General features: G+C 33.2%; 2 long non-coding RNA genes across 9 annotated transcripts in view; one reads left to right on the top strand and one right to left on the bottom strand.

The window, feature by feature from the left end:
* LOC141522010 (uncharacterized) overlaps window positions 1-13,269 on the bottom strand; it is a 354,724-nt gene that overhangs the window by 128,285 nt on the left and 213,170 nt on the right. The gene's annotated exons all lie outside the window — the stretch shown is intronic.
* LOC141522011 (uncharacterized) overlaps window positions 6,162-13,269 on the top strand; it is a 31,487-nt gene continuing 24,379 nt past the window's right edge. The window contains exons 1-2 of the long non-coding RNA XR_012478114.1: window positions 6,162-6,221; window positions 7,604-7,641. This is a non-coding gene — a long non-coding RNA (uncharacterized LOC141522011). The remainder of the gene's footprint in view (window positions 6,222-7,603; window positions 7,642-13,269) is intronic.

The raw sequence follows: 13,269 nt of genomic DNA on the forward strand, positions 1-13,269 counted from the left end.
GTTGCCTTGCCAAAAAAAACAAAGGAAAAATACTACAGACCCACAAGTATCAAAATGATCATTTTTCCATTTGATCACCCCAGATATCCTGAGGACACAAGACAACTTTTCAGAAAGACTCCTCTATCCCTCAAAGTATTTTTGCCAAACTCCCCAATGGCCAAATGAGCAAATATTTCTTCCATTCATAACTAAAATTGACACTTCATTCCAGCATATTAAGATAGGACTTGGAAGGGGTAGCAATCAAGTGTCTGAAAGTTTTTGAGGGCACGTGTACTAAAAATTTGACCCTAAACTTTTTAAATGTCTCTCTGTAGCTACTGAATAGCATGACAGACTAGCAGAGATCTTAAGGAACCTATATGTTCTCATTATGCCAGGGGAAATACATTTGCTAAAAATTATACATTTTCTGTTGAAAAACAATTACTATTGCTGATGTGTTGTTGCTTCCTTGTTTAGACCACTTTTCTTGTAAACTAGATCCTATGTGCCTGTTTTCCTGTGTTCTCCAAATACAAACATCAACTTACTTTGACACTTACCTGAATTGCTACTGATATCATTTGTCAGTGGTCTCAACCTCCAATCTTGTTTTTTGTTATTTACTTTGGGACTTCTCTGACTTACCTTTCCACTATGCCCCAGGAAGCTTATTTTGGGACAGCCTAATCATCCTGAAAGACCTCATTGCCTTGGGGTTACACCTTATTATTACCCTCTGCTTCTGTGATTGGAGAATTATGCACTTCCAATTAAGGAGAGAGTTTGACTCAGTTTATCTCCCCTTTCTCATTTGCTTCAATACCTTGGGACTTCACTGACTATTTCTCCACCATGTGCATTTCCCTCTCCTGCCCTCCCCCATTTCAGCTTCCTTTTGTGTTTTGTTTTCCACATTAGATTGCAAGTTCCTCTCTGCACAAAAAGCAAGCAAACTGTGTATTGTTCTTTGATTCAGTAATACCACTACTAAGTCTATATCCCAAGAGATCATGAAAAAAGGTGAAAAGAATATCCATAGCATCTTTTTTGTGGTAGCAAAGAATTGGAAAGTAAGGGGAATACCTATCAATTGGGGAATGGCTGAACAAATTGTGGTGTATGTTATGTATGTGATATATGATTTTAATTAGATACCATTGTTCTATAAGAAATGATGAAGAGGCAGATTTCAGAAAATCCTGGAAAGACTTACATGAACTGATGCTGAGTGAGATAAACAGAAGTAGGAGAACATTATACTTTAACAGCAACATTGTGTGATGATCAGCTATGATCCACTTAGCATTTCTCAACAATACAGTGATCAAAGACAATTCTAAAAGATTTGTGGTGGAAAATGCCATCCATATCCAAGAGAAAAACAATTATGGAATCTGTATACAGATCAAACCTATTATCTTCACTTTTTTAAATTTTGTTTTATTTTTTCCCTTTACTCCTGATTCTTCTTTCATAAGATGAATAATATGGAAATGTGGGTAATTGTACATGTATAACCTAAATCAGATTAATTACTATCATAGTGCAGGGGGATGGAAGGTTGGGAGGAACAAAACTTTTCATAAATGAATATTGAAAATGATCTTAAAATAAAAAAATAAAAATAAGGTTGTAAGTTCCTTAAGGGTAGAAACTGTTTTCCTTATTTTGGATTTATTTTCCCATAACTAAGCTTAGTAAAGGCTTGATTTATTGGATAGTGAAATATAAATATTGCTTTTCATTGAATTTTTTAAAAAGAAGTTGGATCTAGATCTTTGTGTGGAGAACTTCCATTAGGAAAATTACCTCCATTGATACAGAACAATTCATTCATTTATAAATCTTGAGAGTTGAGTTAATTAGAGTTGAGGAGAATTGTCCATCATCACACATCTAGTATCTGTCACAGACAGAATTTAAACCCAGGTCTTCCTGATTCTAAGGCTTTAGATTAATGAGAGTGCTTTGTGCTTCTATAATGTTCTACTTCAGTGCTTGTTAGTGTGTGAGAGCAGTTTAAGAGCTCAAAGCCCATTTTAGGACAGAAGTCAAACAGTGTTATACTTCTTGGGCATGCCCTTTGGCAGGGGTCAAGCATATGCAAAGGTGGGTAAAAAAGGAGACTCAGAAAAAATGAAAAGAAACAGAGTGAGGAAATACAGTGAGATAGGAATTAATTGGGTCAAGGTAAAATAATAGATTTTCCAGACTTGTAGAAGACATGTTTTATATCTTTAAAAAACTTTTCATATTGAATATGTCCTTTGCTACATTCATTTTAGATAATTTGTCATTAAGTTCACAAGATTCTGACACAAAATTCCTTAATACTTCATCATGAAATCATGCATCACATTGGATATTAATCGTCCCTTTGATGAATGGGCCATTTTCTAAATCTAGCCTTGATAGAGGCCCTTATCTTTTCAATGCAGTTAAAATCAGGTGAGTTTCTCTAATCATTGAATCTTGTTTATATCCATTTCTTGAATAAATTTCTTAAATTTTCATGATGATAGAAAATGGTCCAAAGTCATGGATTCCATCTCCATTCCATCTTGGAAATATTTTTAATTTATGAAAAATTTTACTTTCCATTGTATCAGCATATTTATCAGAACTCATCATTTTTCAATGGGAACTAGGCCTCATAGAAATATTTTTAATACCCCAGCCCAACTTTGGAGTGAATGATATATAGTTCAAGGAAAATGCACAAATCTTCATTGTCCAACCAGACTTTTTAATAATGGTTACTATATGTCCTTGAATGAAAATAAAATGAAACTTTTAAGTTAAAAAAAATCCAAATTTGAATTCTTCAGTCTTTAAATTGCTTTGCCCATTAAACACATTTTTCTTTATAGAAAAGGTTAGTAGCTTTTAAAAATAGCATTTTCTTGATTTTCTTTTAACTTCTTTACTGTAAAGAAATCAGTTGTCAGATAGTTCTAAAGGTCTTTGCTTGTTTTCTGAAGATCAATTAGGCTGTTTTACAGCAATAATTTGTCAGTTGTTTTGTTTTCAATCACATTTTCATTTGCACTTTGATCCTGTTCACTGTGGACTTGAATGATCCTTAAAATCCCACACTAACAGACCCTGTAATACGTCTACTAGTTATTGAAGTGTGCTCTTCAATAGTTACAATTTTCATACATTTCATCAGAATAATTAATATCCTTTCTTTTAAAAAACCACTTAATTGAAAACTCATCAAAAGTGAGTAATAAAATGTGTGTAAGGTACAAAATCTATACTCAGTGACTGAGGACTACCTAAATGAGAGGAAACTAGGTTGATCTGATTACCTCTAATTGAGGTCAGGTGTTCTGAGTCCGTCTAATGGTAAGAGGTGCTTAGATGCATAAGAGTTACTACTCAAAATAAAACAATATTTATAATCATTGTTTATGCCAAGTAATTTACACACCACAGTAGGTAAGGAGAAAGAAGAAAAATAGATGGAAAAGGGAAAAAAGAAGCAAATATAGTAAAAGTATACTACAGAACAGAATGCACATTGTCACCAATAATGTGCCTTATGCTATTCAGTTGTCGGTATCTTAATAGGTTTTCTAACTCTATTAATCTAGATTATTATTAAACCTGTGTTAGAACAGATGTAAAGGACAGAGAAGTCAATTTTGATGATTCAATCAATCCACAAGCATGTATGAAGTGCTTTTATATATCAGACCCTAGGCTACATCTTTGGTATACAAATGCAAAGAATGAATGGATACCTATTGTCAAGGACTTTAGAGTCTAATAGAGAATTTTACATTTTTAAGATTATTTTCTTTTTATGAATGAGAAAGGGGGCCATAGAGATATTATATACATTTGATCATCATTTTAAAATAGCTAAATAGCAGGTCATATTGGTGTAATATTTTACTGACCTTAAAAATATCACAGCACTGTCATATAATTATAATTCCAATTTAAAGATAAGGAAACTCCCTATAAATTATCTTTCAAAATAGAACTAATATTTGCCCTACAACTTCTATGGTTCCAACTAGCTCTTCATACTATTTCTGTTTTTTTATATCCACAGCAAGAAAACAAGCAAATTGAACATGGAGGTTGAGCTTTGTTATTTTTAGTGCAGGTCTTACTCAAAGCAGTAGAGTGAGACAAACAACGGACTTAATTATGAATCTTTTCTTTAATTTACTAGTTATGTGACATTGGGCAAGCCACTTAAAATTTTTAGGCTTCAATTTCTTCAACAATAAAATGGGTATAATGATTGCTAATGAAGGAAATTTCACAGTCTTAATTTCTTCATCAATAAAATGAGGATAATAATACTATTTCATGGTTTTTACTTTATTTTGTTAGGAAAACATATTGCAAACTCCCAGGTTCTATACAAAATATAGCTTTAAGAGATAGCACAGTGAAGTGAGTGGAAAGATAGACTTGAAGAAAAAAGGAGTTGGATTCAAGGATCCTCATTAATGTATATTATGTAACCTTGGGTAAGTTATTGAAATCTCCCTGATCGTCATTTCCAGCATCTGTAAAATGAACTAGAGAAGAAAATGTCAAACCACTTCAGTATCTTTGCCAAAAAAATTTCAAATGGGGTCATGAAGAGTCAGACATAACTGAAAACAACCAAACAACAAAAATCTTAAAGAGTTATCAAAAGCATTCAAGGATAAAGTGACAATGTTGGTCAAGCAGCCAGGAAGAATCAAAGGCAGGTCTTAACTACAGCTCCAAGGCCAAATCTGTCATGATGTCTTTCATTTGTAAAAATACATATAATACCTGTTTTACCTACTTAAAGTTGTCCTAAAAATGAAAGTGTATGAGGTTACAAGGATATTTATTTCATACAGAAATATAATTTGATAGGTGTGAGGAACTCCCATTGTGGTCTGATTTTTACATTTAATTTTTTTATTTTATGGAATAAAACAAGCATAACTAACACTGCAGTATATTAAAAAATGATTGCCTATGAAATTGAAAATCTTTTATGTACAACTTGCTATTCTTTTTAAATATAATAAAGATATATAAATTTATTTTTTTTATTCCCTAACCCCCCAACCTCTAGAGAGAGCTACCTTTAAATACAAGTAGGTTTATATAAGTAAAATTATTCCATACATATTTCTAATTTATCAGTTCTTTCTTTGGATACAGATAATTTCTTCATATTCCTTTTTATTTAATTTGGGTATTAATATAGTCAAATTATTTATTCTCTCAAAAGTCATTTTCAAAAGAATACTGCTGTTATTATATACAATGTTCTTTTGGTTCTGTTCATTTCACATTTCACTTTGTGCAAATCTTTCCATATTTTCTAAGATTATTGAGCTCATTATGACCTATTATACTGCTTTATTTTTAAAAATCAGCAACATGTCTTTAATGTATAGTCTTAAGAGAACTATCCAGGCCAAAAAATGATGATCTGGGGCATTTGGTCATTATTTTAGCAGAGCCAGCACTTTGTTATCAAGGCTGATCATTATTCTAGATTATCTCTCAAAGTGATATACATAAAATCAACTATTATTTCAGTCTGTGATGCCTTAAAAAGCAAAGGTTTCGGGTCATGATCTTAAAATATAAAAGGGAATAACAAGTCTGAGCTCTTAAAACAGATTGGTAGGAGTGAGTTCCACAGAGTTTGCAGCACTCGTTGTTATTCTAGGACCATAAAGACCACTTTACCCACCCCAAGTCTTAGCTTCTCTCAATCACCTTCCTTTTTGGACTGTAGCAGCCATTGTAATGAAAATTGGATTGAAATGAACTTTGGATCTGTTAGGCTATAAGACAGAAGGCATGACAGTTAGGAAACCCTAGACCAGCAAGATAAAGGTAAATTTCCTCTGGATAGAAATACCTAACAGTGGATCCTTCCAACCCTTTTCCATCTACAGCTATGGTAGTGTAAGCTATCCTCCTGTCTTTTGTATTAGATTATAAGCAAACCCTGGAGAGAGAGAGAGACTTCAAAAGTATTTGGTCTTCAGAGGCACATACACACCCACACCCACCTACAAACCACTCAGCCAACTTTCCTTGACATGAGTTACTCCTGTCATAATTGTGAGGGTCAAGGCATCACAATAGCCTGGCACAGGAGATTTGTATTCAGATTCTCACATGCCCACCCACAGATTAATTTCTTTGAGGCCCTGCGTCTGTGCTGCCATAAACTAAAATGTAGGATCATTCTCTTGCTATTAAACTTGGTAAGTGCACCTAGAGACTACCTTGATAGGCACATCTAATAAATATTAAAAAATGAATAAGTAAGTAAATGGGAGCTGCATGCACACCAGAAAATTAAAGAGGAAGAATTCAGATCAAATCAGGAAATTCTCAGCAGGCTTTTATTGATCAATGAATTAGCCTTCCTGAAGAATATAAAATGGTTAGGTAGAATGATCTAATCAGTCACTATTCCTGAATAAATAATTAGATATTTAGATAGGCTATTTTTTTAGTCTATTTGTTTATCAGGTTCTCAGATTATTATCATATCTTATTGAAACCAATCTTTTTCTAAAATTGAAAACTCATATGACCTCCATAAAATTCTGCTGTCTTGCCTCAAGAGATAACATCAAAATCCTTACCAGATAAGCAACATCCAGCCTCTTCTGATCTGGATTTATCACAAGAATCAGTTTTCCCCATTTTTCTCAAAGGGTTTCATCTCTTTGACACAGGCTTTCCTAATTTCAGGAAGATTGTGTATATGTGTGTGTGTGTGTGTGTGTGTGTGTGTGTATGTAAAACATACAGAAAACAGGCACTCTAGATATGCCCAGGAAAATACAAAATAGATTGTTTTAGTTAACTGAACATGAAGTTAATTGAAAGTTACTTTTTTTAACAATAAAATCACACTTGTGATTTCTTCATTATAGAGAACTCATTAGATTGTGAACTCTTTGAGGGTAGGGACTATCTTTTGCCTCTTTTTATATCCTCAGTTTTCCCATAGTACCTGAGACCCAGAAGGTATTTAATAATTGTTTATTGACTGTCTGACTAGTAAAGAAAGAACAACCTCTACCAATGCAGATTATCATTAACCCTCCAGATTTGCAATATATATGGTGTCAGAAAAGGGACTTAAACTCAGATATATTCATATTGATAAAGATCTCTCTCTCCTGTCTTCTCCTTCCATATATGTATGCATGTATATATATATATATATACATAGAAACAATAATATATAATTGAAATTGATAATTGAAAAAATAAAAATAAAAATAAAATTGAAGCATCATTATGACTAAAATTCCTTCTAGCTATATATGTATATCCTAGATATAAATATAACTGATTATATATATTCCTTCTAGCTATAAATCTTCTTAATGTAAAAATAATAATTGATATTGATATCACTTTAATATTTATACTGTTTTGCATTTATTATTCTTTTGATTCTCAAAATAAATTGAGATATCATTATTAAAGGTGTTATTAATCCAATTAGAGAAATGAGGGAAATGAGCCTCTATCTCTACCTCATTCCACTCCCCCAAAAAAGTCTTAAGTGTAACTACTTGTTCAAAGTCATATAGTAAATTCTTTTTTTGTTGTTTGTTTTTGCAAGGAAATGGGATTACGTGACTTGCAAGGTTACACATCCAGGTAATTATTAAGTATCTGAGGTAAAATTTGAACTCGGGTCCTCCTGACTACAGAGCCAGTGCTCTACCCACTGAACCTAGCTGCCTCCACATAGTAAATTCAAGTAAACCCCTTGAGAATAAGGACTGTCTTTTGTCTCCTTTCATATCCTCAGTACTATTAATCCTCAATAGGCTATTAATAAGTGTTGCTATATTGATTGATTAAATTAAATGCTTTGAAGGCAATGTCTGTTTTGTTTTTTCAGTAACGGTCCTTCTTATTTACTAAAAATGACTGAAATCTTCTTAAGCAAAAGGCCAAGTTTTACTCATCTTCATAATGCATACACTACCTAGCACAATACAATGAATATAGTAGACATGGTAGATTTTTATTAGATGCCCTCAAAGATTTTGGTGAGCTGGAGAGGACCCAGAGGAGACATGTGGGATGTGGAAGTTTGATCAGTCCCTGTCACAAGAGGATTAGCTAATGAGACAGAGAATCTTTAATTTAGAGAATAGAAGACTAAGAATGGAATGGGTTATGAGAGCTTTCTTGGAACATTTAAGGAACTTCTATATAAAGGATAAGTTAGGCTTGTTCTTTTTGTCCCAAATGGGAGAATCATGAAAGACAACCAGGCTCAAAATCCTGCTTTTAACAATTACTAATGTTGTGAACATTAGGAACTAAGACTTTCAAGGCCATTTTTTTTCATCTGTAAATGGGGACAAGCTGTAATACCTATTTCATAAGGTTGTTGTAAGGTTCAAATATAAAATACTTTTCAAGTCTTAAGGGGCTACATAAATGTCACTTTTTATCCTTAATTCTTCAATGATGGGATTACCTATTTCTTGAGAATAATATTATGCATCAGTTTTCTGGAGGTGGGGTGTGTGTGTGTGTGTGTGTGTGTGTGTGTGTGTGTGTGGAGAGAGAGAGAAAGAAAGAGAGAGAGAGAGAGAGAGAGAGGCAGAGATAGAGGCAGAGAAATTCATCATTGCCATATATGCATATGACCCCCAAAAAAACTAGTTCTAATGCATGCTATAAAGATATAAAAGTAGATAGACAAGATGAAAGAGAGCAGACATACTCCACCATAATCCCTCTCTGATGCTTCATCAGAGTATAGAGATGATCCTGACCTTTCTTACTTTTTTTCTCTTCTATTTTTAGTTAAGATTTCATGTGAAGCTGAAAGCTATATGTATTCTTTGTTATGTCCATTCAAAAGATGATGTATGTATTAGTTTCCTGAGAGAGTCAGTGGGGAATAAAGGACAAAATGTTGGAACAGGTATAAGAAATCAAAAGACCTGAATTTGAATCCCTCCTCAAGCATTCACTTATTATATTACCTTGGATAAGTCACTTTAACTCTCTCAGAATCAGTTTCTTTATTTACAAAAAAAAGGAAAATAGCACCTTCAAAAAATTATGATGAAGCAAAATGATATATTATGTAATTATGAAATACATTTGAAGTATTTCACAGACCTTAAAGTGTATGCCATTTAATCGACAGATATTTATTAAACTCCTACTATGTCAGTTATTATTATTATTATTATTATGCTTATATCACAGGATCATGATTTAGAATTTTTATAGGGACTTTAAAAGCTATCTAATTCAGCTCCCTCATTTTAAAGCTTAAATAGCAAGTGGCACAGTAGATGGAATGCCAGGCCTAGAACTAGAAAAACTCATCTTCCTAACTTCAAATCCAGCCTCAGATATTTACTAGATATGTGACCTTGGGCAAGTCACTTAACCCTGTTTATCCCAATTTCCTCATCTGTAAAATGAGCTGGAGAAAAAAATGCAAAGCACTCCAGTATCTTTGCCAAGAAAAACCCAAATGGATTCACAAAGTCAGACACCACTGAAAAGGACAAAGCAAGACTATATTAAAGATGAGAAAACTATGGTCCAGAAAGATTAAGGAATTTGCCCCGAGTTAAATGAGTATATCATACCCCTGTTTTTTTTCTAAGTCTTTTACAAAATCCAGTGAAAGCTGTCTACTTTCTCCAATAGTGTTCATTTCTGTAACTTTTCAGTAACTATTCAAAAAGCCACCTTGTGGCTACATGGTAATTAAACTCATCAAGCAAAAATAGTAATATTTTTTGCAATGAACTATAAATTGAGGTGATTGAGTTTTGGCTACCAATTCAAAAACAGACCAGTTTTTTTAAATATACTGAAAATTACCATCATTAAATCAGGGGCCCTGAAGGGATTGCAATAGATCATGTATTCTATTCTCCTGATTCTAGGCAGTACTTCACCTAAACATGAAATCCCTCTGGGAACATGAAGTCATTTTTGGTGAATTTAGTTCTGAGAATTCCCGTTAGTTCAAATTGGAATTTCTAATGACACCCAAGGGATATGAACCTAAATGATCCAAGACTTGAAAACTTCCAGAACTGAAAACATTAAGTTTCACACAGCTCTAAAGACAAGCAAAGTCAATGGTATTTTAAGATCTCTAGGATTGATTGAATTTCTTTTCCTGTCCCTCCCCCTCACAAATGAATAAACTGGGAATGGAGAAGAAATAGTAACTTCTGTGGGAGATGGTCAGAAGGCATTGGTAATAATAAACATCTGTTCTGAGAGGGTCAATCTTGACCTCAAGGTCCATCTTCAAAAGATGATGTTCCCTCTACTTAGTGTGAACAGCAAGTAGCACGTTTACCAAAAGCTAAAGATATTTTTCCAGTTTTAACAATATTTGTGGGAGTGATTAGGTAATGCAGTGGATAGAGCACTGACCCTGGAGTCAGGAGGACCTGAGTTCAAATCCAGCCCCATACACTTAATGATTACCTAGCTGGGTGACCTTGGGCAAATCACTTAATTCCATTGCCTTGCAAATATGTGTGTGTATATATATATATATATATATATATATATATATAGATAGATAGATAGATAGATAGATAGATAGATAGATATATATAGATATATAGATATATATATATATAGATATATATATATATAGATATATCCAAATAACCCAGAATCAAGCAGTACAACTTTAGAGAAGTCAGCAATCAACCTTATAGGAGTCAGAAGTTCATTGAAATGTTTGTCTTTAAAATCTGAACACATATTAGGAGATTGAGATCTGAATTTCTTTCTTACTCAATTGAGAATATTTTCCAAACAAATTTGAAATAATAAGGAAATACAACATCATTTAATTGTTATCCAGGTAGAGACAGTTTTTGAAAACTCATTAAGAAGCTGAACAACTTATACAAAAGCTCTTATCCTAGGAGTAGAGAAACAAGTAGCAATCCTGTGGATAATAATGAACTTCCATAGCCCAATATGATATGGCTACAATTTACTCTATCAGAGTATTCACTGTTTGCTCTTGTTCTCAGGACTGAAGGACTTTGAGATGGTATAGCAGCAGTCCTTGGTCCTTATGCTGGTAAAATAGAGAAGTGACTTTGTCAAAGGAGTTTGACCTTGGATCAAAAAGAATCATCATTACTGAATGAATACTTTAAAGAAAGAAACCACATCATCTATTCTCACTTTCTTCTTGTGACCTGGAATTCTTTGGGACTTCCTATGAAGAAAGAACTGGATGATTATAATGATTACTCATATATAGCAGCAGATAGAAGTGTTGTCTAGGTGAATCTGAACACAGACTTTCAACTCTTAGTCACCTCTTCCGCTGTGTTTCTTTCCTAAAATATTTATGACCAGTAGTAATACTGACATGCTCCTAACATTGGCAGAAACTTTATGAATTTAAAGGTTTGGAATTTCTTAGCTATCTCAGTTGGAGTTGACTAGCAACAGGAAGATTTTTCTGCAGCTACACATTTCTTTGAGAAGATAGCCACCATGGGCTCCACGTCATGCCCAACTGGTCACAATACATGAGTGAATACCTCAAAAAGTGGAGAGCTGAAGTAAAGGTCAATTACCTCATTAACAGCTCCAATAAATATGCCATTTTTTTTGTTTGTTTTACGTATCATTCATCAACCTCCTGCAAGAATGTAATTGAAGTTATAGATCTCTATATCCCATTTTAAGTCTTCATAAAGGAATTCTTGTGACTTTTTTGTGCTGTAACCTTTACTTTTTGCTATGGAAGAAAAATATTGGGTATATACATGCATATACATATATATATATATATATATATATATATATATATATATATATATATATATATATATAAACCTGCCTTCTATATTGAATTCCTTTTTGATCTTGTTTGAAAAGTTCTTAGACAGAAACCAAATCTAAGCTTTATGTAATTTTCTCAAGGGTTCTAGGAAAGAGGCAAAAAAAATCCAAATTTAAAACCTTCCAACACTGATCTAGTGCCCATGAGTCTAGAACTGAACTGCTTAATGAAAGAAGGCATCCCAAGTCTCTGGAGCATCAGGAATTGGGTTGTTACATATGCCTGACAACCCCATTCTTTAGTCTTACATATTGTTGGTTTAACTAAGATTTTTTGGTATAATTAATTTCAAAATGGAATGAATTGAGACGAAATGAATGGGAAGAAAGAATCTTTCTAAAAGGAAAAATTTGAGGTAATGCATCACTGAATTTAATTTCACCTAAAAAGTATTAGGATTCTCCTCCAGAAAAAGATCTAATGGAGTCTTAATGAAAATCAAAGCACACTTTTTAATTTTATTTTTCTTGGGGATTTTTTTGGATTTTTTTTCCTACAACATGACTAAAATGGAAATATATTTCATATGACTGCATATGTATAACATATCAAATTTCTGACCTTAATGAAGTAGGAGAGAAAGGAGGGAGAAAATCTGGTAGAAAATTTTTTTAAAGAATAATAATTATGCATGCATTGGGGGACAGCTAGGTGGCACAGTAGATAGAACACTGGCCCTGGAGTCAGGAGGGCCTGAGTTCAAATCCTACCTCAGACACTTAATAATAACCTAGCTGTGTGACCTTGGGCAAGGCACTTAACTCCTTTGTCTTACAAAAAAATTAATTTGTTTGTAATTGAAAAATCTAGTTCTACCTATACCCCCCAAAATGACTGGAGGATTGGGGGATAGGCAGTACAGATAAGTGAATTTTAAACTCAGTACAGTATGAGCCAATAGTATGATATAGAGCAACACATACATACATGCATGTCTATATGTATTTTATGTGTGTGGCAGTGCTATGTTTCATTAACAAAGCCATCAAATTCAAGAATAGGAAGTGATATTTCTGTTATTCACTTTGTTTTACTGAGACAACATCTAGGAGTTTTGAGCTGAATGCTGAGCATAACATTTTAGGAAGGTTGATGATAAACTGACTGATGTTCAGGCACTCAGATCTACATTCTTTCCAAACGGCCTACCTAGCTTTGTGATCGAAAGCGAATGGCTTAGACCCTATTCCCCTCAATTTCCTCATCTACAAAATGGTAATAATACCATTTAATTCCCAGGATCAAATGAAATAATAATTGCAAAATACTTAGCACTGTATCTGGCAGCTAGTAATATATAAATGTAGCCATCATCATCATCATCATCATCATCATCATCATCATCATCCAGAAGTAGGCAGTAACTAATTAAATGGAAAAACCTCTAGATACTTACCTATGGGGAACTT

The sequence above is a fragment of the Macrotis lagotis genome, chromosome 4, assembly GCF_037893015.1.
Source record: "Macrotis lagotis isolate mMagLag1 chromosome 4, bilby.v1.9.chrom.fasta, whole genome shotgun sequence".
In the NCBI taxonomy this organism is placed as follows: domain Eukaryota; kingdom Metazoa; phylum Chordata; class Mammalia; order Peramelemorphia; family Peramelidae; genus Macrotis; species Macrotis lagotis.